The sequence below is a fragment of the Haematobia irritans genome, chromosome 2 (genome assembly GCF_050003625.1).
Source record: "Haematobia irritans isolate KBUSLIRL chromosome 2, ASM5000362v1, whole genome shotgun sequence".
NCBI lineage: Eukaryota > Metazoa > Arthropoda > Insecta > Diptera > Muscidae > Haematobia > Haematobia irritans.
This window is the reverse complement of record NC_134398.1, coordinates 94,060,250-94,075,073: the sequence shown is the minus strand read 5'-3', so window position 1 is coordinate 94,075,073 and position 14,824 is coordinate 94,060,250. Positions and strand designations below refer to the sequence as shown.

Sequence of the window (14,824 nt, the reverse complement as noted above, 5' to 3'; positions counted from 1 at the left end):
CAAAAGGACTATAAAAGGAATGTCAAATTTCTTAAATGACAAATTCAATACTTACCAAATATAATCTGCATAATAAAAGAAATTTTGGAAAATATATTCCAAAACAACAAGTTTAAAAGTTATGCTTTGATGGCGTTGGCATTTGACATATCAACGTTGACATTTGTCAAAACTGAGTTCACCAACAATAGGTCTGTTCGCTTAATTTTCTAGCTATAATTATCCAGTAAAAACCGGCAAGAGAGTAAAAATTGCATTTAAAATTGCTGAAAAGTATGCGAATGCAATCCAGTAACTAGATAAAAGTAATCGTGAAAAATGGCGATTTTAGCGGCTAAACTCGAACTTAATACCCACCTTAAAATGTAAATTACTAAAAAGGGATGCTTGTTCACAAATGTTATTGCATCATCAAAAAATACTAATTGTTTTTAACGTTTGAAGTTTTATAATGTGTACTATTTTACTATTGTCCACTTGACTGGAAAGACTTTATAAATTTATTCGGATCAGCAGAAAATTCCAGCAAACTACTGACTTTCCTGCAGTATGTCTGCTGTTCCAAAATAACAAATTGTTTACTGTTTTAGCAAAAAAAACTGCTAAAAAGGCAGCATTTTGTTTGCAGAAAAACAGCAGACAGCGTTTGCTATTAACAACAGACTTTTTGCTAATAGTGCACGCATTACTAATGTTAATCGCAAATATGGTGAGCACAACGCAAGAACTTTCTGGACTACTATTCAGATTTCTTATAGATTTATATGCAATGGACATAACACATGTAGGCTCATCGAGGTCCTCAAGATGCTATGCTGGGGTACAACGAAGTAAAGGACATAATCACGAAAACCATACACATAGAACAAACCAAAGACCTATGCATAAAGAAGAGGAAGACTTAGGCGAATGCATTGAGTGAAACCGGATTGAAGTACTACTGCATAAAGGCCAGCACTAGGTTCGATTTCCGCTACGAAATCCCATACAAAATCAAAAAATGCGAAAAACTACACCCAGAGAAATGGGTGGTTGCAATTCGATCATTACAATGAGGAAATAATTTCAGTAACTTATGTTTTGTTACAAGAACAATGTTTTGATTATTCTCCCCATTATACATCCAACACGACCAATAAAAAGTTCACAGAATCAAATAGAAATTCACATAACCATTCCATTGGTTTCAATAACCAATGCCGATAAATTTGGTTTTATGTTGCATAAAATTGTTGAGCTAACCACCAGCAGAGTGAGACCTACAGCATGGGAATCAACAAATGGTTGGTACAACCAAAAGTTGAGTATACTAATAGAATCTTCATTGAATAAAGTCCCATAGAAAAGAATTTGGCTTAAGGTAAGTATCGCACCGATTTATAAAAGAGGAATATTACAAAAGTTTCCATAAAGTTTGCAGGCTTCATACACCAACAAACACAAACACTATTGTTGTATTAAACACATAAACGTCTCCAGAGCGCTTCTAAGACGATCTGTACTTATATCTAAAGGCTTCTTTTTTTCTGTTTGTTTACATGTCAAGAATGAGACTCACATAAAATACAGGATCGTCATTAAGCACAACATTATTGAAAAGCGTGCTAATATATGTTTGAAAACATATGGAATTCAAACAGTTTTCAAATCTAGTCTTTTTTGGATAATATTAGTTTTTAATGGGGAATACCAATTTTTTAAACATTATTATGTACGGTTTCCCAATGAATTGTTATTATTTATCGGGTCGGTAAAATAGCTGATCTCATACAAAATTTGTACTAACCGGTAGTCTATTATAGAATGAAAAACTGGCCTTTAGACGGAAAAAGAAAAACGACGAAATTACAAACATTACAACGAACAATTATTAGATTTAGAACTGAAACGTAATGTAAGACTGTTTTCACTTTGTTTCACTAGCAACACACCCTTTTATAATTGGTAAACATTTACGGCATATTTAAACATCTTATCGTTTTCTTTTAAGGTTGGCGCGTATAGCTGAAAAATGCCGTGGTTATTTTCAACAATCTCCATATAATTAAAAAATTATTGCTTAAGCCAGAAGATTCCAGGGCAGTTTTGGAGAAGAATTTGTAGTTTGGGATTATTAGTTTTTAATTTGTTATACTATATAATAAATAACATCGTCGGCGGTTGCACCAACAAACCAAATAAAAAAGATTCGATAACGACAACCAATGCAAGGTTGGTCCAACATAATACCATGCGGTTACAATTGCCAAATGTTAGTTGTGTCAACAGAACTCTTTGATAGTTGATGGAACCACCCGCTTTCGGTTGGTAAATAATTCGGTTGAGGCAACGAATTTGTTTTCTGGGTGTACATAATCCCCCATGTCCTGGTTTACGATTTCGCCAAACGCAAAATTTTTCTCAATCTTTATTTTGGCAACCACTAAAATATATAATACGAAATTTATAATACGAAATTTGGTGTGGGTTCGCGCTTCGGAACCCACACCAACCTTATCCTAGATAGCGCAAAGAATGAAAATTGTCTAGGACCCAAAATTGCATCACCCTTACTCATCCGTTCACACAGGAAAACACCTCAAGTACTTTAACAACTCATTGTATTAATAACAATCATTATTTTATTTTATTTCAATCCATAGAAAATTTTCCATACAACAATAAAAATATTGAGTGTATTCAGTGTAAAGAAAGAAAAGAAAATTGCTAAATTCATTATATTTTTGGTTGAAAAAAAGAAAATCGAAATCTCTATTGGTTTTTGTTTCCAAATTTGATAGATTTCACAGAAAAAAACTATTAATTCCTAAAAATTAGTTAATAATCGTCTGGTAACACTGACCCTAATAATTAACTTTAAAGAATATTTCAATATGATTGTTATAAATGAAATCACAAAACAAAACTTAAAGAATTAATAGAAGAAGCACGAGATTTATATTAAACAAAGATCATGAATAAAGAGGTACAACACAATGTGTAACAAACGTACAACTATCAATTTACAAATTTACACTTTACTCATTCATTCATAAGCAAAAAGGTAATCATAAATGGCATGATCGGAGTATAACACTCTCATTACTAGCACCAAAGTGTTATACGTATGGTTTCTTTCTATTCATTCATCGACTATGCTTACAAAAACAACTTTATATCACCAAATTATTATTTGTTATATTTTGTACTCACCCAACCATCCATCGATGAGGCCTCAGCAAATTGCATGGTTGATGTCTCGATTATAATTTTGCTAGAGATCAATAAGAGTAGCTAATGTAAGCATATTAAGTACAAAGGCGCAGTGTCATGAAACCGTTATTGAAAAAAATTAAATTAAACGAGAAAAAAACTTTTTCCCTCAATTTACCTTAAACTATTTTTTTTTATATTAATTAATATTACATATTAGTTTTCATATTACTTTAACTCTCTAACGCCCAGAAAACCCAAATAATTTTAATTTTTAAAGAATCAGAATAAATTTACTACATTTGCAATGGGTTTTTCAAGTTGACTTTAAATTTAAAATTTTCGATTTTGATTTTCTTTTTGGAATAACTTTTGAAAGGTAAAATTAAAATTCAATTACACATGAAAATCTACTGATATGCAAAGATTAACCCAAGTGGTTAAGGTTTTTCTTTTTTAAGAAATGTTTAAATAATTCTTTCTTAAGGACATAAAAACACTATGTGGTCAAGTTAAGTTATTTTTTGATCTCTGCTTCGTAGACTCCTACTGCACTGTGCCATGCGTGGGTATACCAAGCGAAACTTTGCAATTTTTTTCTCCCCAAAATGGGGTTCCACCAAGGGGTCTGGAAATATGTAGATGCTTACTCGTGGGGATTGAGCCTTCCAAGAATTTAATCCTGGGGATTCTTTGGCATTGCACGAGTTTGTCCCCGCGGAGTTGACAGCGATATAATTTTTTTGGTATTTCTTCCTTATTTTTGTTGAAAATATGGGCTTCATATTCAATTCCAGAATTTTGTAATGGTCGTAAAAATAATACAAACCGCAATATCTTAATTCTATTCAAGAATAACTTCGAGGCTCCAAATGATGGTGTGTTTTAATCGCGATTTAATTTTTAGACATTTTCTACTTTGCACTTTGTGTCTATACTTGGCGATTATGCAAAAGGAAAGGAAGTAATTTGGTTTCTTTCTGAAATATCAAGGGGAATATAAGTCATTCAAAGGGAATATAAGACACAGTGGAATGAAAAATCGCCTAGTAGTACAAATGTCTTTAAAGTACTTTTGTACTTTTTTCGTTTACAACACCAGTACTGTATGCATCATATTCTATTTGATTGAGTAAAATAACTAAATGAATGACTTTGAAAGATCAATAGCAAAGCAACCTACATTCAAAAAAAGTGAACTCTCTATTTCACTAAAGCCAATTTAACTGTTTTTTAGTTCATGGAATTATTATGTCTGGAGAAAGTATACTTTACTTTAATAATTTTTTGCGTACGGTTAAATGAACTGACAAACGGGGGGAAATTATACACAAATTAAGTACAAAGATTTACTAAATTCGTATTTCTCACAAAATAGTTCATTATTTCTTTAAATTTGTAAATTCTACTAAAAATGCGTTCATCATGAACTTTGTATGTAACTAAAGACATTCTTTCAATTTTGAACTCCAATTTTTTTCTTCAAACTACAAAATTTTCTTTAAGTGAAAAAAAATTATTTATGTCTAATATTATTTATTTATTTATTGTTTATTTTAATCATACAGTAAATGCATGATAAAAAAGAAAAGAAAAGTAGCATTGGCTGCTAAGGCCATCAGCTAATATTTATGTCTAATAAATTTTCTTGAATTTGTCGAAAAATATTTACTTATTTTTGTGATATCGACGGTATGCCAGCGTTTGTAATACTATTTAGTTAAAATTTTCTAAAAACATTCAAAATTTTCTAAACTTAACCGAAAGATTTCTTCCTGGTGGGTTCACTGTTTTTTCAGTGTAAGTAGAAATATCAGAAATTATTAATAAAGAGATTTTTTGGTAATTAAAAAAAAATTGTCAATATAACTACAATGAATAAAATTTTTTTAAATTTTAATTAAGATTCAATATTATTTATTATTATTTTTTTCTATTGAATTTTCCCAATTTTTTTCCTTTCCAACTTAAAATTGTATTTTTCCATTTTTTATAAATTTTAAACTTTCTCGAAACGCCACTACAGTTTGTAAAACATAAACTATAGATTTTCGACTAATTGCATTATATATATTCTAGTTCAGGAAGAAATTCTCAGACGATGTCCGTCTGTATTAAACCTCTGCAACGAATACACAAGCAATTACTTCAAGCACACGCCACACAATTCGAGTAGTAACTTCATTGTCCATTTCTCAAACGAGTAAAATATAAACCTTGCACATTGTGAAACAGAGCAAACAGAACCCAATAAAGCAAGCACCAAAGAATGTTCTGTAAAACCAATTCCATCCGTTTTATAATTCCCATCGCTGTGTAGATGAATTTATTTCATTCTCTCAACTATAAGAGTATGCTACACACACACTCTCCATTCCTATTTTGTTTGTTGTTGGCACATACAATAAAAAGCACAGACCCGCTCACAGCCTGCATTCACTGACTTCTGCCAATCAACTGATCGACGATTGTGTTTGTTTTTTGTTGATAGTTATTTCGTGTGGCATACGAAGGTTCGTCTTTGCTAAAGCAAAATAGTCAAACTTCACTAAAAATGTTATGTTTCACTCGTATCGTGATGATTACAACAAAACCAAAATATTGAAAAGAACTGCTCAACGATTCCTTTGAATGTGAAGAATCTGCAATGCTTGATACTGTAATCGCTTTACAGTGTTTCTGTTCTATTCAATGATTTCAGTTGATCAATCCCATATTGGAGTGTATATTAAAAAAAGTGAAATATATAAGGGGGAACAACTGTTGATCAGTCGTGTTTTTTTTAAGCTACCGAATTTTCGTATTTAAACGCTCTTTTTACCAGTTCTAAAACTTGTGTTGTAATATCTAATTACACTAGTTTACACTCAAAATGTACACTTGATGAAAATCAACTTATGTATTTTGAGCTGCTGAATTCGAAAAAATGTTTACAAATTTATTATTGAACAGTTTTTGAGATATCCCGTTATTTTTAAATTTTCGTTCTTTTTTCGCTAAACACAATATATCTCGAGTTAGAAAAATGCATTTCTCTGTGGCTGAGAGAAATTTTTGTGTGGGTGATTGGCTCATGTTTGCATGATTTGCCATCGGATTTGTTCACTCAATTGCTTATAACTTTGTAATTTTTCGGTCGTTTTTCTTCTAGTATGTCTTATTACTTACGTTAGAGTATCTTTTATACGACCATGAAGAGAAAACATTTTTTTTAATGGTTTATACTTTTCTGGCGGAAAAGGTCCATTGTAAAATACAATTTTTTTTGAAAATTTTGACTTTTCGCATTGAACCACTTAACTTATCACAGATTATTCGCCATTTTATTACCTTTCATTTAAGTACCAACAACGTAATTTCTAACTCGAGATATATTGGGTTTAGTGAAAAAAGAGCGAACTTTTAAAAATAACGGGATATCTCAAAAAGTGTTCCATAAAAAATTTTTTCGAATTCAGCAGCTCAAAATACAAAAGAAATCATCAAGTGTACATGATTTTTTTTTGCAAACTAGTGTTATCAGTTCTACAACTTGTGTTGTAATATCAATATTCACTTTTACTACTCAAGCAGTGTAAAAGATTGTCAATTGTTTGTGAAATATAATAATAAAAACAATTAAAACCATGGTTAAATCAAATCAACATCAAAAATACTTGTCAACTCCTTCTTCATCGAGAGTGCACGCCAACAACAATAATCAAACACCTACTTCTTCCAACAACAAATATATAACAATGAAAAAATCTATTTCTGAACTTAGCGAAAGAGTGTCACAGCTAGAGAACTGCTTACAAGCTAACACTAACATTAAAAACTAAATGGAAATGCTGAAAGCTAAAATTGCCCACCAAGAAAACATAAATGTCTCATCTAATATTCGTATATGTTGTATACCCAGTTTTGAAAATGAAAATCTCCTCAATCTCTTTTCTATTTTGTGTTCATTTCTCAACATACCAACATCAAATCAATACATCGTATAACTGAAAAAAAAAACAACAATTCACCCGATACAGTAATACACTCATAGAAAAAAGTGTGTTGTTAATAGTAAACGCTAGCTGCTGTTTTTCAGCAAACAAAATGTTGCTGTTTTAGCAGTTTTTTTTTTTTGCTAAAATAGCAAACAATCTGTTTTTTTGGAACAGCAGACATACTGCAGGAAAGTCAGTAGTTTGCTGGAATTTTCTGCTGATCCGAATAAAATTATAAAGTCTCTCCAGTCAAAATTATAAAGTCTCTCCAGTCAACATTTTTTTTTGTAAACTAGTGTTATCAGTTCTAAAACTTGTGTTGTAATATCAATATTCACTTTTACTACTCAAGCAGTGTAAAAGATTGTCAATTGTTTGTTAAATATAATAATAAAAACAATTAAAACCATGGTTAAATCAAATCAACATCAAAAATACTTGTCAACTCCTTCTTCATCGAGAGTGCACGCCAACAACAATAATCAAATACCTACTTCTTCCAACAACAAATATATAACAATGAAAAAATCTATTTCTGAACTTAGCGAAAGAGTGTCACAGCTAGAGAACTGCTTACAAGCTAACACTAACATTAAAAACTAAATGGAAATGCTGAAAGCTAAAATTGCCCACCAAGAAAACCTAAATGTCTCATCTAATATTCGTATATGTTGTATACCCAGTTTTGAAAATGAAAATCTCCTCAATCTCTTTTCTATTTTGTGTTCATTTCTCAACATACCAACATCAAACATCAAATCAATACATCGTATAACTGAACGAAAAAACAACAATTCACCCGATACAGTAATACACTCATAGAAAAAAAGTGTGTTGTTAATAGCAAACGCTAGCTGCTGTTTTTCAGCAAACAAAATGCTGCTGTTTTAGCAGTTTTTTTTTGCTAAAATAGCAAACAATCTGTTATTTTGGAACAGCAGACATACTGCAGGAAAGTCAGTAGTTTGCTGGAATTTTCTGCTGATCCGAATAAAATTATAAACTCTCTCCAGTCAAATGGGCAAAAGTAAAATGGTACACATTATAAAACTTCAAACGGTAAAAACAATTAGTATTTTTTGATGATGCAATAACATTTGTGAACAAGCAACTCTTTTTAGTAATTCACATTTTAAGGTGGGTATTAAATTCGAGTTTAGCCGCTAAAATCGCAATTTTTCACGATTACTTTTCTCTAGTTACTGGATTGCATTCGCGTAATTTTCACCAATTTTAAGCAAAGAAAGTAAAATGCACTTTTACTCTCTTGCCAGTTTTTACTGGATAATTATTGCTAGAAAAGTACGCGAACAGACCTATTGTTGGTGAAGTCAGTTTTGACAAATGTCAACGACGATATGTAAAATGCCAACGCCAACAAAGCATCACTTTTAAACTTGTTGTTTTGGAAAATATTTTCCAAAATTTCTTTTATAACGGAGATTATGTTTGGTAAGTATTATATCTGTCATTTAAGAAATTTGCCATACCTTTTATACTACGTTCGCAGTAGACATTTTGGCCGAAATCCTCCTAGATCTCAGTAGATTTGCAATACGCAAATATCAGCTGGTTCGTAGAGGATTTCAACAAAATGTCTTTCAAAATCCCCTATACTGCCTTGTACAACTGTGGTTTTAGTACTAAAAACGAGCTTTTGGCAACCCTGTCCCAATTTTCCTTGTAGATGAATGTGTGTGTGCGTGTACACATAGCTGTTAAATCCTCAAATCTACGAAATCTCTTTATTTTGCCAGTCCGAACACTTGAGATTTGTAAAGAGATTTTGGTTCTAAATAGCGAGATTTCGTGTCTAGTGCGAATATTAGTAGTATTATAGTCCATTTGTTTTTAATAATTTTTAGATTGGAAAATTACTATTATACATTCATATATGAGAGCAACCGTCGTGCAATGGTTTATGCTAGAGGTGTGCGCGTGACACGAAATTTTCGTGACACGCGTGAGTCACGTGATTCGTGAATGAAATTTTGACCAAATCACGTGAATGTGCGTGAATGGGACTGAACAAAAATGTGTCGTGCGTGATCGTGCGTGAACATCAAATTCTGTTCGTGAATGTGCGTGAGTAAATTTTTTTCAAAATCACGCTCACGACAAAATTCACGCTCACGAAGAAATTCACGTTCACGAAGAAATTCACATTCACGAAAACTTCACACTCACGATGACATTCACGTTCACGAAAAAATTCACGTTCACGAAAAATTCACGCTCACGAGAAAATTCACGCTCACGAAGAAACTCACATTCACGAAAAATTCACGTTCTTCTTGTGCAAAATGTTAAGCAAAGTGGGGTAAAACTCTGGCTTCTGGGGCCATATAAGTTCATATCGGGCGAAAGCTATATATGGGAGCTATATCTAAATCTGAACCGATTTCAACCAAATTTGGCACGCATAGTTACAATGCTAATTCTACTCCCTATGCAAAATTTCAACTAAATCGGAGCAAAAAATTGGCCTCTGTGGGAAAATAAGTGTAAATCGGGCGAAAGCTATATATGGGAGCTATATCTAAATCTGAACCGATTTGGCTGATATTTGGCAAGTTTTTCGAGACTCATAAAATATTCGGATGTACGGAATTTGAGGGATCGTCTTTGAGCCGAAACAGGACCCTATACCAAATTTTAGGACAATCGGACTAAAACTGCGAGCTGTACTTTGCACACAAAAAATACACCAACAGACAGACAGACGGACATCGCTAAATCGACTCAGAATTTAATTCTAAGACGATCGGTATACTAAACGATGGGTCTCAGACTTTTCCTTCTTGGCGTTACATACAAATGCACAAACTTATTATACCCTGTACCACAGTAGTGGTGAAGGGTATAATAATGATTGAACATTTTTACATTTTTAAATTGAAAACATACTTCCAAATAAAAAATTAATAATTTTCGGAAATAATTGGTTTCATTGGTTCATTAAATTTTGGCTTAGATGTAAAAAAAATAATTCTATATAGTATAATTATAATATATGTAATTATAATATAATAAAAAATAAAATAAGTAAACAATATCACTATAAATCATTGATTGCCTCAATTAAAAATTAATTAAGTTTTTCGGCCAAAATCAATCCAAATTTTAATTGAATTTATATTTTGATTTGATAAAAAAGGTTAATTGTATCTGTTAATTTTTTAATTGAGTACGTTTTCAACTTCAGATTTTTAATTAGAAATATTTTGGCGAATTTGTGTGGGTAGCTCATTTGTATCACGAGCGAGAGTGAGTAAGTTTTTAAGTTCGTACTCATTCGTGAATTACATTTTTTCGTTTGTTTTGTAAGTATAATAGTCGTGAATGTGCGTGAGTTGCATTTTACATCGTGAGCGTGCGTGAATAGTTTTTTATGAATCGTGAGTGTGTGGAAGTACGTTTCATTGTTCGTGAACGTGCGTGAGTAGTTTTTTTTTCGAATCGTGAGTGTGCGTGAGTTGATATATCCCGTCGTGAGCGTGCGGTAGTCACTATTCTGCAATCGTGAGTGTTTATCTTTGCAGGATTTTGGTTCGTGAACGTAAGTGAGCGTGAATCAATAAAAACCTTCGTGCGTGAATGTTACGAATTCATTCGTGAGCGTGCGTGAGTGTGAGCAGTTCTAAAACAGGCGTGCGTGATCGTGCGTGAATGACATTTTGAATTTGTGAGCGTGCGTGAAAACTCCCTCACGCGCACACCTCTAGTTTATGCCCGCTTTGCATAAAAACGGTTATGGATTCAATCCCAGTTTCCCTCTGTAATGCTGTTGGCATTTCTGAGTGTTTCAAAGCTACTCTAACGTTTTCATCGCAATGGGAAATGAAGTTCAAAGAGATTCCGTGTGTTTGAGCTAAACATGGAATCGGGCAGCAATCATAGACAATAGATGTTATATAGATAGGTCATGTGTCTCTTTAAAAAAATGTGTCAGTTCCAAAAATTAATTTTCTGACATTTCGTTTTGATTTTTTCGTAAAGAGTCAGTCCCAAACTTTAATTTTCGCGCATTTGCTTTTGTGTTGTTCGTAAAGAGCAATGCTGCTCAAAATTACATTTCGTATTTTCGCTGTTTTGGTCACAATTTTTTGTTCGAATATGAACTTTTATTATGTTAATTTATTTATAAATCCTCTGTTGCATCATAAACGTTCTAATTTTGTGTAAAATTGGCAAACTACAAAAAGGAAAATTGATTTTTTGCTAAAAGTACCTATTTTATTGGCCAACTTTGATGACATCGTTCAATACAATACCTATAAATAAAAACTGTAAAATAAATAAAAAAAGTAAAATTTTTGTGATGTGTATTTGATGAGAGATGATTTTTTATGTTTTTTCATCTCCTGAATTCAAAAATAGAGGTTAATTTTTTATATGGAACACGTTTTGAGATAAACTTATATTTTTAGTTTTTTACTAGACGAGAGAATCATATCTCAAGAAATGTCAGGTTATATCGTTGAATCTGTGATAAGTTAAGTGGTTATAAATATATCGACGAAAATTGGGCACATTTTCACCATGTTTTACAGTGATTCTATGCCGGTGGAAAAATGCCAACCGTTTAAATAACGTCCGGTTTCTCTTTATGCTCGTAAAGGTGATACTTTAACGTAAGAGTAAGACTAGAAGAAAATAACAAAGTTAAAAGCATATTTTTCAAAATGTGTCCTTTTCTAAATATATTTTGAACCATTTAAATTATCACAGATCCACATTTGTTCGTCATCTCAATACCTTGCATTTAAGTACCAATAACGATATAATCGTACATATTTAGCTCGAGAAAGGATTTTTATAATGAAAAATGGACGAAAAACTAAAAATGTAAGGATATCTCAAAAACGGTTTCATTAAAAAAATGTTAACCTCTATTTTCGAATTCAGTGGATGAAAATACATAAAATGAAATCTCTACTTAAATGTAAATTTTAGTGTAAACTAGTGTAATTACTAATTGCTTTTTTGACTTCTTTCCATTACAGATTGTTATGTTTTATCCGCGTGTATAAGGCCAAAGAAGAAAAATAAACGAAAATAAATTCTGTACAACACTTCAACTCAATTTCCAATACTTCGGTGGAATTAAATTTATTTCACGCATTTAATAAATGTAGAACTTATTGTATTAAATGATTTGCGGTTTTCATTTCAACGTATCGTTAAAAACGACAAATTTTGTTGCTGGGACAACAAACATTTGTATTTGTTATAGCAGTAAACATGTTAGCTATTTCAAATAACGCAGTTTGCTATTTCAACGGCGATGTTTGTCAAAAACTTTTAGCAAACACTTTTGCTAATTCAGCAGCATTTGTTTGTTATTTAAGCCTAGTACTAAGATCACGTTTTCGCACGAAAAACTGTTATACTCCATATAAAAAAATTAGCGTGGAATAAATGCGTAATCTTTGTTTTGAGTTTATTCAGACACATATTTATACAACCCTGGATTTTTCGCACGAAAAAAATATATTATATTATTTCGCACAAATAAGTTAACATCCCCGAGTTTGAGACCCTATTAACAGAGATAGATGAAGATATTCGTTTTTCGCAGAAACGAACTTAGTACTAAGCATTAGCTGTAAAAAATGTTTGCTGTTTCAACTAACGAATGTTTGCTGAAACAACTACATGCTACTGCTGTCCAACTACATGCTACAGCAAACAAAATCTGCTGTTTTAGCAAACATTTTTGCTATTATGAGTAACAAAATTTTTTTGGTTGTATTAGTAAAATTGCTCTCTCCATTTGACAGAAACCTTATTATGAAAAGCGTAAAAAGCTACAAACGCAATAATAAGTCTGAACTGTCATTAAATATATGTAAACGTTCTATGTAAACGAAGATTTAACAAGCACAAACTTTAAAATTCTGAAAACTGCACTAAAGCTAAAAAAACAAAACAAAATGCTTAACCAGTGCATTTACGTTACGCGGATTGGTTTATGTTAGGCTTCTCTCAGCCGACCATATAATTCCATGGTTCAACTCTCATATCAAAAGGCTTATAAATCAAAGAGATATGTGTTATAAAAGATGGAAACAATTCAAATCTGCAGAACATCTGTCTATTTTCAAAAAAGCAGGGCGAGAAGTTTACAAGGCGTAGTTGCATCTCAGCTCTTATAGATGTGGTTAAATCTGTGAGGGAGAAAATAGATGATAACCAAGTGTCCACTCTTGTCCTGCTTGACCACAGCAAAGCATTTGACACTGTTAATCACACAATTCTTATTAATAAACTGGATAAACTATTTTATTTTTCAAACACAGCATGTAAGATATTACAATTATATCTTTCAAATCGTTCTCAATATGTTTACTGCGAATATACTCGATCTAGCGAAATGAAAATCTACCGTGGAGTTCCACAAGAATCCCTTGTTGAACCTTTATTATTCTGTATTTACATAAATGATTTGCCAAACACTCTGAAGTATTGTGATTTACAAATATATGCAAACGACGTTCAACTCTACGCCAGTTCTGAATTCGGAAACATCACTTCGCTGTATCAGAATGTAAATCATGATTTAAATGCAATATATTCATGGGCATCCAGTAACTGCTTAACTCTCAACCTGAAAAAATCTAAATACATTGTGATTTCTAAGCGTAGACAGCAGGTCAGTTCGTATCATGATCTTATAATTAATGATACGGTTTTAAAACGAGTCGATACTGTACTAAACCTTGTAATAACGTTCAACAAGGAGCTAAATTGGGGCAACCCTATTAATAATATAGTCGGAAGAGTTAACGCAATGCTTAGGAACTTACGGGATGTCAAAGATTCCACACCCCAAAATATTCGTACACTTTTAGCTAAAACTTATATTACCCCTGTTCTGCTATATGGCTGTGAAATATATGCAAACTGTAGTGCTGCTGACTTCCATAAACTTAATGTCGCATTCAATAACATCGCAAGGTATATATTCCAGAAAAAGCCCAGTGAAAGAATATCAGAATTTGCGCAAAATAATTTTTAACATGAGCTTTGAGAATCTTTTGAAGTTTAAATCTATGATATTTTTATATAAAATCATATATAGCCGAGAACCCTTCCTCGAGAGACTTCAGTTTGCCCAATCACCAAACAACAAACAACCTCCCTAATAATATACAAATGATTGGTAACATGTCTAAATTCAAAAAAGAAATATCCCAAATATTGTCATAAATACCTCAATGTATTGCAATTTCTAACAACACTTTAACATATAACTTACAACAATTTAAGTTTTTTATAACTCTATATTTCAATGTAATCAAATCTATGTTCCTAACACCATCACTTATAAGGAGAAATCCTTGTCGTGTTAGTAGAAATTTGAATAAATAAATAAAATAAAATAAAATAATCGCAGTATTCGTGGAGTGTATTGCCTTCACTATAACATTGATTACTTCGAATAGCCTTGTGCAGGCCTTTGGTCTGTATGTTTGTTGAAATCACAGTCTTCAATAATGGAGCTACCATGCTAAAACTTTGTCTTTTTGATTTCTTAGGCAAGTTTTGATATAGCTACCAATAGACGGATTTTTTAAAATCGTCAATGCCAAATTTGGTATATATATTGGGTTGTGTTTTAATATAGCTTCAATATAGGCCAATCCTATATT

General features: G+C 31.9%; 1 long non-coding RNA gene across 1 annotated transcript in view; it reads right to left on the bottom strand.

Annotated features, from left to right (window-relative positions):
* The window catches only part of LOC142225804 (uncharacterized), a 347,314-nt gene that overhangs the window by 123,494 nt on the left and 208,996 nt on the right, over positions 1 to 14,824 (bottom strand). The gene's annotated exons all lie outside the window — the stretch shown is intronic.